Genomic DNA, 19,524 nt, shown 5'->3' with positions numbered 1-19,524 from the left:
TCCTGGTGCAGTGTCTAAAGGCTGAGCTTCCTCCAAAGCTGGTGTCGGGAATAGCCCCAAGGATTTGCAATCCAGAAGGGCCTGTTGCACAGGGTTCTCCATGCGTTCAGGAGCTAAAAGCTCATAGCCATGTTATGATGCCTTAGAGAAGGAGGGCTGGATTTAGGACTCACCCATTGGTGTCCAGTGACAGTGGAGGGGATGAATGGTCATGGATTTACATACCCACAGCTGTCTGACATGTTAAGGCCCAGTGTCAGGTGTCCATCCTTCTGGAGGGGAATCCGGAGGTGCCAGGAGAGCACAGGGCATCTCCCGGGGCAGCGTGTGCCAGGGGTGGGCAGTGAGTGGAACCTTACAAAGTGGGAAATCCTCCAAGGCGGAGGCACTTAAACTTAAAGCACTTAACAGGGATCTGCAGGCAAAAGGGGACTCTGGAATCCCAGCAGAGGCAGTGGGGACCCATCTGGCATGGTGAAGGGAGACTGGAGAGTGATTCATGTCATTGTCAATGAAATACCAGGGGCAGGAGCTGGAGATGCACCTGGACACAACTAGTAGCTTTGGAAATGCTCCATAGTCCCTCCAAGCACATGCCACATCCGCAGTCCCCTGGAGGGATTAGAGGCCATAATCCCCATTTGGTTGGATCTGCCTCCCACCCTGACCAGCATGGCCATTGCAGTCACCCTGTGGCCCCACAGTCCACTCGCTCTGCAGAGCAGCACTGTGAGCTCAGGGCCCTGCAGGAGAACAGGGGAGGGGGTGTGGGAATGGCCAACGAGATCAGGGGAGGGATTGGGAGAGATGAGAAGGAAGTGGAACTGGGCTTGCAAATGTCTTGGAGAGAAAAATGCCAACTTTTAATCCAAGACAATGTTCAGAGTGTGGGTACACTAAAGCGCGCTCATGGTGCAGAGCCAGAAGTCCTTGCTGTCCAAGCTCTCCACATGGTCTGAGAAGTGTCCAAAGAAGGATTAATGCTCCCCACCCTCTTAGCCCGTAGTGCCATCATCCCTCCTGATGGGTGGCACCAAAAAGAAGGCTGGACCCTTTGTGGGAACTTGCATTGAAGGAAGCAGGACCCAGGAGCCATATGAGTTTGCTGCTGTCCCTCAGGCCCTGTCCCCAGCACATGTCCTTCAGATAACCTCCCCCACCCTGCATGCTGGCCATTACCCCAAAAGTCACCCCCAAACAAGGCTCCGTACCCAGCTGGAGACCGAAGTGTCCAGCTGTGAGCCCTGGGAGGATGAGCCCTCTCCTGGGTCCTCTGCAGGGCTGGCAGGGAGCATGCAGAGGACATCCTGGGACCGTCTACTGCGCCTATGGACCATCCTCCTCCCATGGGGGCCTCGTACAGGGTCTGTCAGAACAAAGATGCAGCTCAGCTTGTTGTTGCATGAACAGAGAGGAGAAACTGCCCCTGGAAATTCCTCCCAGAACCAGCCCCTCATACCAGCCATTTCCAGCACTGGCCATTCTCCATGGTGCTGGTGAGGGGTGATCTTGGAATGTGACCATCTCCGTCTGCCTGCTGGCCTCAGCACCTGTATGGGGGAATGTCCATCCTGCCTGGCCTCTCTCCCTGGGCCCAGACCTCAGCAGACCCCAGAGCATGGCCGCCTGCTAACCCCAGGGGGCCAGGATGAGGGCTGGGCAGGGGCTGGGGACTGGTGGGAAGCTTCCAGGCAGGAGGGCCATGGGGGACGGGACACTGAGGACTGTCATGGTGACCATCCTGGGGGGGGATGGTGTTTCCCCACCTCTGAAGGCACCCTGTCCTGTGCAATGCCTGCACAGTGGGGCTGTGGGGCCACATGCAGGGCAGCAGGGCTGGGTCAGCACAGGGATGCGGTGCAGACGGGAGTCTCGACACTCCAGAAGCTCCTGATGGCTGTGGAGGGGACTCTCTGCTGCTAGTGGGGTCCAGGGTCTCTCGGGGCCTGCAGCCAGCGGCACTGCCTGCCAGGACTCCCAGACCCAGCACAGATGGTCAGTGTCAAGCACTGCAGCCCACGGTGCACACCGTCCTGTGTCACTGTCCTGTCTCAGGAGGACTGCTCCCTGCCTGGGTATGGAGAGGATCTGCTGGAGCTTCGCTTCTCACGCCTGCTGCCCCCGGCTCTTCCCTGGGTCATGTTATGTCTCCATACGCTCTCCTCTGAGACCACGTAGGGACCTGCAGCACATAGCTCTGCTTGCAGCTGGCCACCACGGCCTGCCTGTGTGTTCTCAGGAGATCTCAGTATGGCTGTACTTGGAGGTGAGGCTGTGATTGTCCTCGGTCAAAGTCGATGGGATGGTCTGGCTGGGGGCTAAGGGGAGGAAAGCACAAGAGACAACAAGGAGAAGTTGCAGGAAGGGAAATTTCAAATGAGTTTAAGGGAAAAAAAAATAGCAACCATGATAGCTGAGCAGCACTGGGGCAGGGGCCATGAGATCTTTAAAAATTCTCCTGGAGAAGGAACTTACCAACCTGATCTAACTGTAAAGTTAGCCCAGCCCAGAGCTGATCGTGGTCCTGCAGATCTCCAGTGATACCTCTTAACCCAGATCCTCTAGGAAGAAGGGGCTGGAAAGTGGAGTCCTGGGCAGGAGACACTGTTGTGGGGTTGAGGCCTTGCTGGCATTTGCACTCCCTGGTCAAACCTGTCCTGAGAGTTACACAGTGAGTGAGTTCATCCTCAAAGGAGTCTCTGCTCCATGGACAACAGGAGCCAAAGCAGTGCTGGGAGACTGCAGAAAAGTTCTCAGGAACATGCCAGGCATTCAGCCCCTTCGACTGCTGAGGTGTCCCCACACTGGTGCTTTGCCTCCTGGGTTTGAAGGGCTGAGAAATCTTTAGAGCCAGAGCAGATGGGCATCCCACCTCCTGGTCTCATGGGTTACAGGGCATCAGCAGGGCTGTACCAGCTGCAGGGAGGAAATCACTGCCTGGGGCATGAGCAGATCCCCCTCTGCCGTCCCCTCTCTCTTCACACCCCAGAACAGAGATCGTGTTTCCCATGTTGGCCCTCTCTGCTGGGCTGTATTCCCAGCCAGAGGGGATGCAGGCTTCACCCTGGGGAAATGTAGGAGAGCCCAGTGTCAGCTAGGGCAGCGCAGTCCCACCACACCTGCTGGGTGGCCAGGGCTGCAGGCTGCAGACCCCGCTCTGTTCCCCGCAGTCCTCCTGCCTGGCTCTGGAGGCCCCAACAAGGCAGCAAGAAGGCAGGCATGCCTGGGGGTCTGGCGCCACTGTGATGGTAAGCCAGAGTTCAGCTGGAGGTGGAACTGGAGCTAGGAAGGGATGAGGAGGGCAACCAGAAGGGCTTCTGTAAGTACATGGGCAGCACAAGGCAGGCAGACAAGGAAAATGTGGTCTCCCTGCTCAGTGGGGCAGGGGATGTAGTGACAAAGACAGGGGAAAGGCTGAGGAGCTCACTGCCTCTTTCACCTTGTCTTTTCCTGCTATTGTCTACTGCCAGGCCTCCATGGCCCCCGAGTCCTTTGGCAGCATCTGTGCTAGCAAAGCCTCACTCATGGCAGAGGAAGATGCAGCTGGGGAGGACTTTTGCCCAGTGGACACACACAAGTCCATGGGACCAGACAGGAAGCAGCCCAGGGTGCAGGGAGAGGTGGCTGGAGTCATTGCAATACTGCTGCTGATCATCTTTTAAAGGTCAGGGTAATCAAGGAGGTTCCTGATGGCTGGGAAAAGGCAGACATCACACCCATTTTCCAGAAGGGCAAGATGGAGGATCTGGACAATGACAGGCTGGTCAGCTTCATCTCAGTCCCTGGGAAGGTGATGGAGCAAATCCTCCCAGAAACCATCCCCAAGCATATATAGGACAAGGACTGGAAGAGGCAGCATGAGTTGATCAAGACCAAGGGGAAATGGAAACCATGCCTGACCAACCTGATTGCCTTCTACCATCAGATGAATGGCTTTGTGCACAAGGGGAAAGCAGGGGATTTTGTGAACCTTCCTGTGGGGTTTGCTGCGGTGAAATAAGTGACCTGTTGATGAATTATGTTATGAGACAGTAACTGTGATAAACGACGAAAAGTCCAGAGGGACTTGAAAGACGTGGTGAATTTTAACCTGAACCCAGAAGGAAGAACACCAAGGACGGATGGTGAACCTTGAAGGAAGAACGCCAAGGACGGATGGTAAAGGAAGAACGCCAAGGACGACTGGATTGTTTATCCAGGATGTAGAGCATCGCCAAAAGATAAATGGACTGAGAGTTCGGGATGTAAATAGCATTAAAGACCAGCTGGATTATATTAAATGTCATATTGATAAGCAAATAGCGAACTAGGTAATTAGTAAACAATGAATCAGCATATGGAGTCAGAATATAGAAGTGTGATTCTGCTTACAATAAAGTGGACATGCGTAGCATTCATATTGAGTGTATTGCCGTGTCTCGTCTTCACTGCAACACCTTCCCTTTAGCAAGGCCTTTCACACAGTCTCAAGTGCTGTGATTCAGTGCATCGTTCCCTGGAGAGCTCTGTAAAGAGAGAAGAGGCTGAGGAAGCAGAAAGGACAGAGAGGCAGAAGAAGAGATCTGAAACGTCCATTTAAATAAAGTAGTTCCTCAGAACAAAGTTTCTCCTTGCAGAGGATTACCAGCAAATGTATTTTGATGAATAATGTATCTCTCTCTATATATATATGTTTATGCTCGCATAGACAGACTAATTCCTGTAGTGCATGAACATGGCGCTGCCAATGAATAAGAAAGAAAAAAATATCTGGCAATGGTAAAAACTGTGTGAAGTTTTGGAAATGATTTTTTTTGTCAATTATTGCACTGAAGATGTTTTAGAGACTCCTTTAAAACATTGCTTTAACATGGGTATGTTGAGATTTGTGCAAATTTGGCCATGGAAAATTAGAGCATTTCCTTGAAGCTGGTCACCCTGCTTTCCTCACCAGTAGAGAGACCCCAACACCTCAGAGTGCACTGTGCTCTGTGCAAAGAGTGAGGAGTGGCACGGACAGCCAAGGGCAGGGGGTGGTCTTCTGAGCCCTGGGCTCTGTGTGAGACACAGCAATATCCTGTTTAGTGGTGTAGGCCTGATTATAACAGAAAAGTTTAGAAGATGAGATTAAAAATGAAACAAGAAAGAAATTAAGACAAAGATTGAAAGCAAAGAAACAGTTTGTTATACTTTCCAACTATTATTTTTTTGTGTGTTCTTATTGTCTTTCTTGATTTCTTCTGTTTCAGTACACTAGTCTTCTGGCGAGATTATGCATTATCTTTCTGTCTGAAAAGGAAAGAGATTTTCAGAACTGGGGTGGGATGCAGTCACAGGGTGATGGGTGTCTGGTGCCATTGCAGGTGCCCTGGTCCCCTCTGCCCAGCCTCCCTCTGCAACTCCGAGGGGCTCCGGTCCCCTGCAGGTCCCCTGCGAGAGCTGCCAGACCCAGGCAGGTGCCTCAGAGACACTGGGGCCTCTCCAAGTGCCACTGGGTGCTTGTGGTTGCTTGCTATGATAAAACAGTGGAAATCTTCAGGAAGAGTATTAATCTGGGGAGAAGAAATATTGACCTGCCCTTGACCTTGTGTTTCCACTGCTCTGTCTGTTAGGCTGTGGATGTCTCAGTAATCTTTCAAGTATTTCCACAAATCCTGATTGAATTAATCATTTCTAAAGTCATCTTTGCATCAGACTCTCTGGGCATTTGCACTTTCCATAGTTTCCCAGTTTTCCTCCTCTCCTTACTCATTCAGGTACATCTCAGCTCTCCAGTTGCTGCTCTGACCTGCTGGGAGTCTGAAGCTTGTTTTGTCTTTCAGCAGTCTAATTGTCTCTTCAACCAGCTCCTTTGTTCTGTTTCTTGTCTATCCTTTCCTATCTATCTGTCAAAAACATTTCAGGGAAGGTTATGTCTTGTGGGCAGCGGAGCTCACTGGAGGCAGCTTGGAGTAAACATACAGTTGAGGAGTGTCTTTTATCTTTTATTCAAGTGTTCCAAATTTTGTTGTTGATTGTTTGCGATTAAGACAAAATCTTCTGTGTCTGTTTGCAGCTAGGTCTCTCAGGAAAGCAGGCGGGAATTGGTGCACATGAGCTGTAACATTCAGCTGCAGCCTTGAGTGGCAAAAGGTTAGATTTGAACAAGAGTGATCTAAGTCCCCAGTGGCTGATGAGAGAAGTGGCAGGGCTGGGGAGGTGGGGAGGAAGGGTGTCCATACATGTCTCCTGTCAAAAACACTGCTTTTCCGACATGTCCAGACTTCATTGGGAGACACTGTGGGTCAATATGAATTGGAGAATGTGGGTATCGCTTATTCTGAAAACTGAAGAATCAAGAAAGCTTAAGAAGCAGACATCTTTCTTTTCAGGTGCTCATTGAAATCTGCCTAGTGTCAATACACTCCTGCAAACTTTCCAATTAGCCACACAAGAATTGACAAACTGAAGAAAATTATGGAAAGAGGCATGGCTCCCTAGGGATTTTTGCATTTTAATGACCCCTCAGATGTATTTGGTGCTGAGCCCATGAACCTCAGATACTGAGAAGGAACTGAAGCAACCTCTCAGGAAGTTAAAGTCAGAAGAAAATCCCAAGTTTCCTGCAGCATGAATGGGTCCCACCGAGGGCCATTACCTAGAAAGACTCCCCAGGGGCTAATTAGAGCCGAAAGTTGGAGGCCCTGATTGCAGGTAGGCAAAGGCAATGTGAGGGTGGCTGTGATGCCAAGTCAACCTTGATGTGTGTTACCAAGCAGAGTGACCAGGCACTGACAGCCAGCCCCTGGGAAGGGTGATGCTTTCCATCATGCATTGCTCAGGGCTCTTCCTGGGAGTAGTGTGCGGGTGGGGATGCACAATGCCGAGTGCAGGACCATGATACGGCAGCTCCTGGGCTCCCAAGGGACAAGAAGGCAGCAAGGCCACAGTGCTCCATGGAAACAACGTCTTCACGTGGGCCTTGGTGGCAGAGACACCAGCCATAGCTTAGAGGACAAAGACCTAGCTGTGCTGGGAGCTTTCAGCCTTGGCAGTGCCCTCGGCCATCTCTACCACAGGCTGTCCTATGCTTTCCCATGCCTGTGCCTGTTTCCCTGCAAACCCTAGACACCCAGCCTGCTTCACCACCTTGCTCTCACCCCACGATCTCCCCACCTCTCCTGATATCTTCCTGACCTCACTTGCTTTTCCTTGAAACACCAAGCCAGGGGCTGATCACAGTCTCCCTCTCGATGTCCTCTAGCACCACAGCACTACCCTGCCAGTGACATTTGCTTTTCCTAATGTCACAGCTAAACCCCACAAGCTGCTCTTGGTGGCTTTTCCTCCTTCTCATGCTCTTTCCCACTACCAAGAGAAGCTCCATCATCTCTGAAACCACCCTTCAAGCAGTCACAGGCTCCTACTCTACTGCCCTTTGCCTCCACGTCAGGAGGCTAAAGAAGCCCAGGTCGCTCAATCTCTCCTCATGGACAGGGTTATTCCTACCTAGGCACAGGACTTGACACTTCTCTTGTGAATCTTCATAAGGTATCTGTTCTGTGAATCACCCGAGTTTCTCAAGATCCTTCTGGGCTGATGCTCCTCTTTCTCAAAACAAAACAAAACAAAAACAAAAAAAACAAAGCAGCGCCAATGGGTTAAGGGTAAGCAGCGATAGGCTGTAGGAGAAGGGGTCAGGATGGTAAAAGAGACAGACTTAAAAGGGGGGAAAGAAAAAAAAAGTAATTAAAAGCAAAACAAAGGATTGATCAAGGCTTTTTGGGGGATTCCTGCCAAGAAGCCCTGCATCTGAACAATTCTGGCTGGAGGAGGACAAGAAAGCTGGCCTGCTTCCACTGTCACAGGGAACCTGCATGCTTTCTCTGACATCAACAAGAGAAGATTGAGAGTGGGAAGAATCATGGACTCCTTCAGGATGGAAGGGACCTCAGGAGGTCTCTAGCCCAATCTGCTTGCTCACTGCAGGGTAAGCTCTGGGATCAGACCAGGTTGCTCTGGGCTTCATCCAGTCTGGTCCTGGAAAACCCCAAGGGAGGTGACTGCACGGCCTCTCTGGGCAACCACTTCCAGTGCTTGACCACCCTCATAGTGCAAAAGCTTTTCCTTATATATCCTGCACGAACCTCTCTTCTTCCAACTTGTGCCCATTGTCTCTTGTCCTCCCACCATGCACCCTGGTGAAGAGCCTGGCTCCATCTTCTTGATGACCTCCTTGTGGCCATTGGAAGGCTGCTATGAGATCCCTCCAAAGCCATCTCTTCTCCAAGTTGAACCAGCACCATTTCCTCACAGAGCAAGTGCTTCAGCTCCCCAACTCTTGTGAGTGCGCTCAGACAAATTCACTCCCAGTTATCAACTTCTTTCTTTTTCTGAGAACCCAAACCTGGATGCAGTGTTCTAGATGTGGCCTAATGAATACTGACTAGAAGGCGATTGTCGTTTCCCTCAACTTCCTGGCTGTGCTCCTGGTCACACAGCCCACAATGCTTCTGGCCTTCTTTGCTGGCAGGGAACGCTGCTGGCTCATGGTTTACCTCCTGTCCCCCAGCACCCTCACGTCCTTTTCAGCAGAGCCGCTCCCCAGGCACTCAGGCCCCAGCCTGTAACACTGCGGGGTGTTGGTTTATCGCAGGTGCAAGACCTGGCATTTGGCCTTGTTGAATTTCATGAGGTTTCTGACAGCCCTTTCCTCCTGCCTGTCTACATCCCTCTCAAAGGCAGCCCTCAAGCATATGACTGGGCACCTCTGCAGTTTTGGGTCCTCAACAAGCATCTTGAGTATTGCCTCTTCCATGTCACTAATTAAGCTGTTGGACAGCAGAAGTTCCTGGAGAGACCCCGTGGTGCTCCACTTCTCCCTGGCCTCCAAGAAGAGTACTACACATTCACCACTGCCCTCTGAATCTGATCATCCAACAAGTTCTTTAGCCATCTGGTTGTCCAGCCATCTAGGCGGTACATTTCTAAATTGTATTCCAGAAGGATATTGTGGGAGACAGTGTCAAACACCTTGCTCAAATCAAGTTGAAAGACGTTTTCTGCTCTCCAACCACAAATAGAGCTATTTAATCCTAGAAGGCAATCAGGTTGGTGAAGCACAGTTTACCTTGGGTAAATCCATGCTGCCTCTTCCCTATCACCTTCTTCTCCCTCATGTGCCCAGAAATGAGTGGACTCACTCCATGACACACTCCTCAACCAATTGAGGCTGAATGGCCTGTAGTTCCCTGGGTTGCCCTCTGGGTCTTTTTTGAAGATGGATGTAACGTTTGCCTTTCTGCAGTTATTGGGACCTCACTCCATCTTCATGACCTTTCGAAGATGACAGAGGGCAGCCTTGCTATGACAGGGACCAGCTCTCTCAATGTCCTTGGATGTCGCCGTTGCAATCCCCCTGACTTGTAGGTGTTGAGTTCTTGCAAGTCATGCCTCACTCAGCCCTCATCCCCTGCTGGCTCTTTTTCTCCTCTGGAGCCCTGACTCGAGGCACAACAGCTCATGAGATCGTGTTGGTGAAGAATGAAGCCAAGAAGGCACTGAGCTCCTCAGACCTATCTTCATCTGCTATTACTAGAGCCCCTGGCCCATTCAGCAGTGAGCCCAGGTGTTCCTTGCTTATTCTTTCTCTGCTAGTGGAGTAGTAGCAGCTCTTCTTCATGCCCTTGATGTCCCCTCTAAGTGTCTACCCTCTGGGAGCTTTGGTTTCGTCATCCCTACTTTGGTGGACAAGAGTGTCCTGTTTAGCCAAGCCCATCTCCCCAAATGTCTCCTAGTTTAAAATGACTATCGGTATGGACCATCCTTGTGCTTGGTGGCTGCTGCCCTTAAAGACCTGCTGGCTTTCCTAAGCTCCATTGCCCTTCAAAGCTGTCTCCAATGGGATCCCCCACCAGTCCCCTGAAGAGGACAAAGTTTCCTCCTTTGAAGGCTGGAGTCTGTACACTACCATTGTCCTTCCTCACTGCCCTCACGATCTAGGACTCCACTGTTCCATAGTCACTGCAGCCAAGGTTTCCACAGATTATCACAGCCCTCATCAGAGCTTCCTTGTGTGTGAGTACCAGATCCAGGTGAGCATCACCCTTACTGGCCCATCAGGGAGCTGTGCTTAGAAGCTGTCCCTGACACCCTCCAGAAGTCTCCTGGACTGCTTGCACCCTGCTGTTTGCCCTTCCAATGAATATCAGGGAGATTAAAGTCCCCCATCAGAACCAGGCCCTGTGGCCCACTGACTTCCTCAGGTTGCTTAAAGGAGACTGCATCCACCTCCTCACCCTCATCAGGTGCTTTCTAACTCCCATCACAACGTCACCTTTACTCTGATGCTCACGCACAAGCTCTCACCCAAACCCGTGTCCATCCCAGGGAAGAGCTCCATACATCTGAGCTGTCCCTTCACACAAAGGGCATCCCCCCCTGCTCATCTTCCCTAACGGTCTTGCCTGCAGAGCTTGTACCCTGCCATCACAGCCTTCCAGTCATGCTAGCGGTCCCTCCGCATCTCAGTTATTCCAACCATGTTTCAGTCCTCTGACAGCTTGTGCATCTCCATCTGCTCCTCTCTGTGCCCCACGCTGCATTCACTTGTGTATTTTGGGGTTGCAGAGCCCCAGCTGTGGCACAGAGAACAGATTTGTAATGGTGAAACCTGTTCCCAAGAGCCAAGGACACTGTGTGTGCTATGGCCTCCCTTCAGAGCAGAGCCATGCTGGCCTAGATAGCAGGTGGCAATATAACGGTGAAAGGAGGTTCCCACTAAAAGAGCAAAGCCTGCAGTGCCCAAGGCCAGGGAGAAACAGAGGTGGCCTGTGCAGTCCTGTCAGGAGAGGGATTAGCTGCCTGAGCTGCCTGATTTGTAGCACCTTGGGGCATGTGACAAAGGTGAATCGGTCTTCAGGAAGGACAAGGTGCCAGTGAAGAAGTCCCTGGGCCTGGGCAGCCTGTGATCCAGCCACCCTGAGGTCATCATTAGCCCAGTCCCTGTTCATATCATCTGGCGGGGTAAGAAGAGGTTCAGGAGGAGAAAAGCTAGAAGGTTTTAAGAGTGCAGAGACTAGAGCAGAGACCTTGCTGTGATGTGCCTCTCCCATTTATGAAGCACGCTTGGCTGTAGGTCGGAAGGACTTGGCCTAAAGGCAGTGGTGGGATCCAGTTGTTTGGGCACAGGTAGGAAACCTGAGTTGCCCTAGGGCACTTGTCCAGCAACCACTCCAAAGGGCCATGGTTTTCCTAGAGGTCCCATGGTGTATCTGCTAGAGACATGTGGTTGTGCTGGACACCCCAGGCATTTGACATGGCCCTGCAGGCCTATTTCTGTGTCACTGAATCAAGTGTCTGCACTGGATGACATCAAGTGTTTGAAATGTCGGGATCTGCATATGTCTCAGCTTCCTGGTGAGTGGAGCTCTGGCAGCATCTAGTATCCTGTGGGCATCTAGTATCCTTTCAGGTGGCCAAGGCAATCCCCTGACTGGCCCCCACCTCATGCTCTAGAAGGATGTAGGTGTCACACCTTGCTCCATCAGAGCAAGCAGACATTGGCACATGTTTTTGACCACCTCTGTCTCTTCCAATGTCACCAGGTGTTTGTGTGTGAGCAACTGACTCCCACCCTCCGTCTCCAGTGATTATAATGGCAGCATAGACCAAGATCTTGCATGCAGACATCCGTGCTGTGCTCACTTCTGCCTGGGCAAGGGGACTCCCACTTCCTGTGTGTTTTTTGTGAAGCTCATGGGAAGGATCTGAATCCCACTGCCTCCCAGGGCCTGCTAAAACAGCCTGAGAAGCCAGAACTGACTCATCTGAAGCAATACCGAAACCATGGGAAAACAAACTCTATTCTTGTCCCTGTCGAGGTGTCCTGCCTAGTTAAGAGATGGGAATAGGGGCTTCCTGAGTGGGACGTTTCCACCTTTCATAGATAGTCATGCTCTGATGAAATAAAATGCAATGTTGGAATCAGTCTTTTTCCACTCTTTAGAAAAGGACAATAGCTGATTATTTTAGTCTACTTCAGGGAACATTTCCCAGGAGGAGGGAGCTCAAGGGACAGAGAAATTCATGCCTTCAGCTGGTCCCCTGCTCCTGAGCGGGGCCAGGCCTCAGGGAGAGAGGGAGCTCCAGCTCCAGGCAGCACTGCCCGGAGACAGCTGTGTGCAGGAGCACCTCCTCCGCAAAGAGTAGCAGGGCTCTGGGCACTGCCTGCAATTCCTGACATGAGATGAGACAGGGAGATATGAAAAGCAGTGTGGAGTGGGAGGACAGGGGAGAGCTCACTGTGGGAGAAATCTTCACAGCCTTGCGCACAGTAAGTCTCTGGCTGCGGGGCAATGCTACTGTGGTTCCTGGAGGGGTCTTCTAAGGCCATCCATCCCATGACTGCTTTCTTAAAGATTGCTCTCCTAACTTCTCCAGTGCGGAGGTTGGGGAGACGCTTCAGAGCAGGGATTCCCTGCCACACTGTCACAGGAACAAGACATCCTGCTCCTTTCTTCCAGGGATAACTGTAGGGGTGTGAAGCCTGGGTGTGCACACAGGTCTGCATGGACTGTACTTCAGAGCAGTGTCCCTGTGCCCCAGGGTGCTGTGTACCCAGGGCAGTGACTCTGCCACCTGCGAGGGTTAGCTCTCAGCCTGCCCAGGGAACTCCCCATGATGCTGAGGGGAGAAGCTCTGGGTGGGAGGAGAGATCCCCATCAGGGCAGGTACTTTCTCCCATTGAGAGGCTGCTGTGTGTGTCAGGGCTGGGGAACATATCCAGAGGTGACTTTTCAACAGGAATGCCAAGGCAGGGGATACCTGAAAGAGAAGGAGCCTTCATGAACCTGTGCTTTCAGTTATTTTCTGTTTGGGTGGAGTGAAATGGGATTGGATCTGTCAGGTTTAGACAGGGGACGGAGGCTCCGAAACAGTGACACTGAGAGAGGAGAAGTTCTGGGAGGGACTCAGCAAATGCCTTCATCCACCCCTCAGCCTAAGGACAGAACCAGCATCCCCTTTCCAGCCTCAGCAAAGTTTGTCTCACCTGCTCCGTAGCACCTGCAAACACGGAGGTGCCCCTGGGCAGTGTCCTGCACCTGGGAGGTTTCTGCAGGGCAGAGCTGAGCTCCAGTGGGTGGGATGGGGTGTGTGAGCACTGACAGGGGAGAGACGTGGGGATGGAGAAACAGCTCCCCACAGGGACGGCTCCAGGCAGCAGAGTCAAGGTCAGAGTGTGAGAGGAAATTATCTACTGCAACACCTCCTCTCCTCTCCCAGCCAGCACAGCCCTCTGCTCTCAAGGCTGGGGGGTCCAGGGCATGAGTCGTTTCCTCAGCAGCCGGACATGCAGGAGAGGAGACACTTGTGAGTGCCCCTCTGTCCCTCCCTGTCCCTGCCTCCCTCCGCACAAATATCATGGTATTGCTCCATGTTTCCCACTTGCCCATGCTGCCCTTGTGCTTCCCCTTGGACTCTCTGGGCAGGGGGGTTTCTCATGCAGTTCAGACACTGATCCTGTGGGTCCTGCCATGCAGACGTGTCCTTGACAGTGAGGTGCCCAAGTGCCTCTCCAACCTGTGGGTGTCTGGGCAATGCAGTGTGGGGGTCTGGGAAAGAGCCAACTCTCTTGTCAGGACACTCCATCCTTAGGATATTCAGCTATTTCTCTGGGGTGTCTGGCTGGGCTGCAAGCTGCCCTCCACAAGGACACAGCTCTCCCATTGCAGCTGCATGTTATCTAGGTGCCCCAGGGAGAAGCCACCTAGATCCTGAGGCCACACTGAGACATGCTGCTGGGTGGCTGGATGTGGGCAGCTGGAAGGATCGTGATGTGTTGCTGGCTAGAAGGGGAGGGCTGAGACCTGCCTCACATTCCCTCAGAAAGAGTGCTGATGGGCACTTTGCAAGTGCATTCCTTTGCTCTCCGCGGTGTTGTTTCTTTTTTGGGTAACACGAGTGCAACTGTCCCCCACCTCTGAGGTGAGAGCACAGGGCAGCTGGGAACAAGGCAGCTGGACAGGCCAGCTCTGCTCCCTCTGCACTAAAGCTGCACTAAAGCCAGAGTGAATCCTTTTGCCTCTCCAGAATCACAGCTGCTCACTCTGAGTGCAGCAGCAATGCTGAGGATTTCTACTTCCAAGAATCCTCTTCAGGTGTGACAGGGTCAGCTAAAAGGAAACCAAAAAAACCTTAACACTATTAATGACTCCACATTTTGTGGAAGTGGAATTGAAGATGCTAAAAATCTCTTCAGCATTATAAGTGGATGAAATCTGACTGGAACTGGGAATATAACAATTCAGTCACTCCTGTTGCTATGTCCATAGTGCTGTAGATCAGGGCTGTCTCCTCTGGAGCCCTCAGGCAGAGGCCCCTGCTCCTCATAGGAAACTTAGCCAGCACCAAACAGAGCTCAAGTGATGGAGCTCAATGACAGTGCTGTTGAGATGGGGAGAGATAATGTGTGTTTTTTTGGGGGGGGAGGCGCGCGGGACAGTTATGAGAAGTTTTTGCTCGGAGAAGTCTGTCCTCATTTGTCTCTATCAGTTCTTCCTTACACAGTCCCCAAAGCCCAGAGATAGCAAAATGTCCAACAGCAGCTCCCTCAACGAGTTCCTCCTCCTGGCTTTTGCAGACACACGGGAGCTGCAGCTCCTGCACTTCTCGCTCGCTCTTCCTGGGCATCTACCTGGCTGCCCTCCTGGGCAACGGCCTCATCATCGCAGCTCTAGCCTGTGGCCACCGCCTCCACACCCCCATGTACTTCTTCCTCCTCAACCTCTCCCTCCTTGACCTCAGCTCCATCTCTGTCACTGTCCCCAAATCCATGACCAATTCCCTGAGCGACACCAGGGCCATTTCCTACTCAGGATGTGCTGCTCAGGTCTTAAGTTATGCCTTTTTCATTTCAGCCGAGTATTCTCTTCTCACATTCATGGCCTATGACTGCTACGTTGCCATGTGCAAGCCCCTGCACTACGGGACCATCATGGGCAGCAAACCTTGTGCCAAAATGGCAGCAGCTGCCTGGGGCAGTGGTTTTCTCTATGCTCTCCTGCACGCTGGCAACACCTTTTTAATACCACTCTGCCAAGGCAACACAGTGGACCAGTTCTTCTGTGAGATTCCCCAGATCCTCAAGCTCTCCTGTGCAGACTCCTACCTCACAGAAGTTGGGCTTCTTGTGGTTACTGCCTCTTTAGGCTTTGGGTGTTTTGTTTTCATCATGCTGTCCTACATTCAGATCTTCACTGCTGTGCTGAGGATCCCCTCTGAGCTGGGCTGGCACAAAGCATTTTCCATGTGCCTGCCTCACCTGGCCGTGGTCTCCCTGTTCATCAGCACTGCATTTTTTGCTTACCTGAAGCCCCCCTCCCTCTCCTCGCCAGCTCTGGATCTGGTGGTGACTGTTCTGTACACAGTGGTGCCTCCAGCAGTGAACCCTCTCATCTGCAGCATAAGGAACAAGGAGCTCCAGGACGTAGTGAGGAAACTGATTTAGCTGTTACTGTTTCAGCAGCAATAAGTTGCCCATCTTGCCTCACAAGTGATTTCCAATTCATCTCAGACATCTCTTCTGTTTTGGGCATTCTCTCTGTGATAATCATGTCTGTGCAGAAGTGTTTGAATTTATCCCACTTCTCCAGCAACATGAACCTCTTCAATCTGACCCACAGGCCTTCTGTGAATTTGTCTATCACTGTGGCAGAGCTGGCTTCTCTCTAAGAAAAGGGGATTTCCTCAGTGCTTGAAAGTTGGGCTCTCCTTCTAAAGCTGGAGTCAAAAATGTGCTCAAGGACTTTCACCCTGAAAGGGCCTGTTGCTTTTCTGGGGCTCTCCATGGGCTCAAGGCGATGAGTTCATAGGTGATGTGTTAGGGAACGAGGGCTGGATTCATTTGTCACTTGTGGGTGCCCAGTGCTCCTGGAGGTGGTGAATAGTCGAGCGGTATCTCCCATATGGCAGGGCTGGAGACTGATGCCCATCCTTCTCAAAGGGAGTATGGAGCCCCCAGGAGAGCCCAGGGCATCTCCAAGGGCACCATGTGCCTCAGGGTGAATGAGGCTTCACAAAATGAAGTGGAGTCCCCCAAAGGTAAAGGGCAAAACCAATGAATGTCCAGGCTAGTGAGAGCTCTGCAATCCAATGAGAGGCAGTGGGGATCCAGCTGGCAAAGGAAGGGAGCCTGGAGAGCTGTTCATATCACCTTCAATGAAAAACCATGGGCTGGATCTTAGGACACCCCTGAACACAGCCTGAGGTATTTGAAATGCCCTGTGGTTGCTCAGAGCATCGTCCATGGCCACAGACCCCTTGGTAGGGGTTGTCAGGTGCAATGATGCCCATCCGGCTGGGTCTGCTTCCCACCCTGACCACCATGGCCGGTGTGGAGTCACCTGGTGGCCCCGTGGCCCCACAGCCACTCGCTCTGCAGAGCCACACCACCAGCCAGGAGCCCTGTGGCAAGCACAGGGCAGGGGTCCAGGAATGGCTGGACAGGCCAGGATGGACACATTGACTTGGGGAAAGGCTCTCTGGAGAGCAGGGATGTCCCTGGAGAAGAGGAAAGGAGCAGTTGTGTGCTGGCAAGGAGGAATAAATGAGAAAGAGAAATCTCTTTCTATATAGGTCAACTAAGGGCAGGCTGCTGTGTTCCTGGGGTAGCAGGAGCTGCCGGAGGAGCCACAGGGCAGGGACTCTTGTGCTGTCCTGGAGAGACAAGTGGCATGGGGGGCTGCAGGCAGCCTGGGGGTAGGGAATCTCCTGGACACCAGAACAAGGGACACAGAGTGCCAGTGTCCTCTGTGTCCTTGTGCCACTGGGGCCAGTTCCAGCTTGGGGGCTAATGAGGCAGCTGACCCACACCTCCTTGCCCCCCAGAGCTGCCGTGCCTGCCTGTGGGGGCTGTGGCTGTGGAGTGAGTGCCCAGAGCTCTGAAGCCCCCTGCAGTGGGCACTGCTGGGGCCCACCACCAGCCTGGGCTGCTCTGCTGGTTGGGCTGGGAAGAGGGCAGGGGAGGTGGGGAGAACCGGGGAGGGTCTGGTCTGGTCTGGAAAGGGCCCAGGAGAGGAAAGCGCCAATGTCAGCTCATCTGTGTGAAGGGGCAGGGTGAGGACACACACCAGGGGTTTGTGGTGCAGAGCCAGGTCTCGTGGAGGGGAACCAAGACATGCCAGGTGCAGAAGAGAGGAGGCCTCTCTGTGCCCTTGGTTGCAAGGACCGACAGTGGAGGTGCCCCCAGGCATTCGTCACAGATCAGCCTCTCACATCGACGGTTTCCAGCCCTGGCCACGCACCCCAGGTTTCTGCGTTTTGCTGCATGTCCAGCTCCTTCCTGCTGGGCTCAGTGCCTGTATTGAGGGGAACGGCCAGTGCTGCCTGGCCTCCTTCCCAGTCCAGACCCCGGCAGAACCCAGGGGATGGCTGTGTGCTAACCCCCGTGTGGGACACGGCTAGGGAAGGGCTGGGGCCGGGCGCTGGGGGAGGCTGGGAAAGCAGGAGGGCTGTGGGTGTACAGGTCAATGAGGGCTGTCATGAGGACCATGCAGGGGGTCATTTCCCCATCCCTGAATGCACCCTGCCCTGTGTGATGCCTGCACAGTGGGGCTGTGGGGATGTGTGCGGGTGCAGGGACAGGGCACAGATGGAAGCCACGATGCTCCTCACCACTCCACTGCAGAAGAGAAACTCCCAGGAGAGCTCTCCCAGCCCTGCCCCATGAGCTCTTGTGCCTGCTCCAGCCAGGCCAGAGCAGAGGCCGAGGACCAAGAGGTCCCTCAGGCAAAATGGGGGTCAGCCTGTGGAGCTGGCCCTGAGCACCTCAGGACAGGCAGAGTGCCCTCCTCGTATGTCCCCGTCCTGCTGGGAGGGTGCCACAGGCACCATGGAAATGGCCTGTTTCTGCCTGGGGTCAGTGCAGGACTTCTGCATGTGAGATGAACGTGACAGCCGCTGCCCTGTAGAAATACCAGCCATGGCCCCTCACTGAAGTCCCCACTGTTCCCTGTCCCTGCCCTGCTAAACTGCTGCCACTCCCTGTGCTGCCCCATCTCCCACCCCCTCTCCCCACACCACGGGGACCAGCGATGCAGCAGGACCTGGCAGAGCCCCGCAGCCGCGGCCCTCCCCAGCTCCTCTTCAAACATGACATCCATCTTCAAAAGGGACAAGAAAGAGGATCCGGGGAAGGACCTGAGGGTCATGGTGGATACCAAGTTGACAAGAAGTCAGCAAGGTGCTCTTGTAGCAAAGATGGCCACCGTTACCCTGGCTTGTATTAGCAAGAGTGCAGGCAGCAGGGCAAGTGCGGTGGGACACTGGAAATATCCTGGCAGCCTCGACCAAAAAGGAGCAAAATAAAGAAAAGGCAGAATTGGCAGACTACCCACGTTGGAGAGAGCAATATGATCGACCCAGGTACTGCAGACATGTTAAAACAACCCCCCAAAATGGCATTTCTGCCAGGGGCCAAGTGGCTGGAGCCAGATGTGCCCAGACTTGCTCACAGGGGAGAGCTCCAGGGGGACCTCTGATTTACTCTGCCTCTAATAGCATGGCCAAGAATATGATTATGGAGGGGTAGAACATGTTTTTGCTAGTCCAACTTTTTAATTAAATCATTAGGGCTCACGCTCAAGCACACCAATGTGGGGGGCATTGGCTTTTCATTGGCTTCAGTGGCTGCAGGATGAAGCCTGTGTTTGGTCTGAAAGAGAAGAGATGAGAACTGAATGTCCTGAGAGTGGCTATAGACTGATGCTTTCCCTGCTCTTCAGTGATACTTCCTCTGGTCACCCCTTAGTCTACCCTGAACTCTATTTTTCTCCATGCAGAATAGATCAGGACTGTGGAGAAAGAGCTGAGTCCAGGGCAATGCCATGCTGATAATCTGAGCAACCTGGGGAGCCCACTGAGAAAGCATATGTGTGCACGAGACCTCACAGCAAAGGCCTGGATAAACCAAGTGGCAGTGACCCTCCTGAGGTGCCAAGGATCCCAAGCCCTGAGCCATGGGGCTGGATACAGTCTCCTCTGCTCGTGCTATGGGCTCATGACACATCTCACAGAGTAAGATAAATGTGTGTGGGAGAGGTGGAGAAAGAAAGTAGAAATGAATCAAAAGAGGGAGAATTCAGGCATGGAGTCCCACCAGTAAACATCTCCAAAAATGGGTGGATTTACTCCCTCTCTGGCAAGGCCATTTTTTCCATGACCAGCAGCACCTGGGGGAAGGAGGGTTTTTTCCTGACAGTCCTCATGGGATGACGGGCAGCAGGACTGGAGAGACCCCTTCCAGCCAAGGGGGAGTTTCTGGGCACTCAGGCAAAGATTGCAGCCTGGGACCTTGAAGTCCAGGGTGGCTGAAGACTGCGAGATGCCTCCAATGTGTGGCTCACAAGGGACCTGAGTCACATCACAGCCACCATTGGAACACCCTCAGAAGCAGATCCCATAACATCTCATCTGAATGAGACCTGCAGTATTTCCCTACCTTTCTCTGTGCACTTAAAACTTTCTTTTTAACTCCTCAGCACTGGGGAGCAGTCTCAGCTCCTGGAG

This window comes from Apteryx mantelli, unplaced genomic scaffold (genome assembly GCF_036417845.1).
Source record: "Apteryx mantelli isolate bAptMan1 unplaced genomic scaffold, bAptMan1.hap1 HAP1_SCAFFOLD_20, whole genome shotgun sequence".
Taxonomy (NCBI): Eukaryota; Metazoa; Chordata; class Aves; order Apterygiformes; family Apterygidae; genus Apteryx; species Apteryx mantelli.
The sequence above is the reverse complement of the archived record's forward strand: the minus strand, read 5'-3'. Positions refer to the sequence as shown.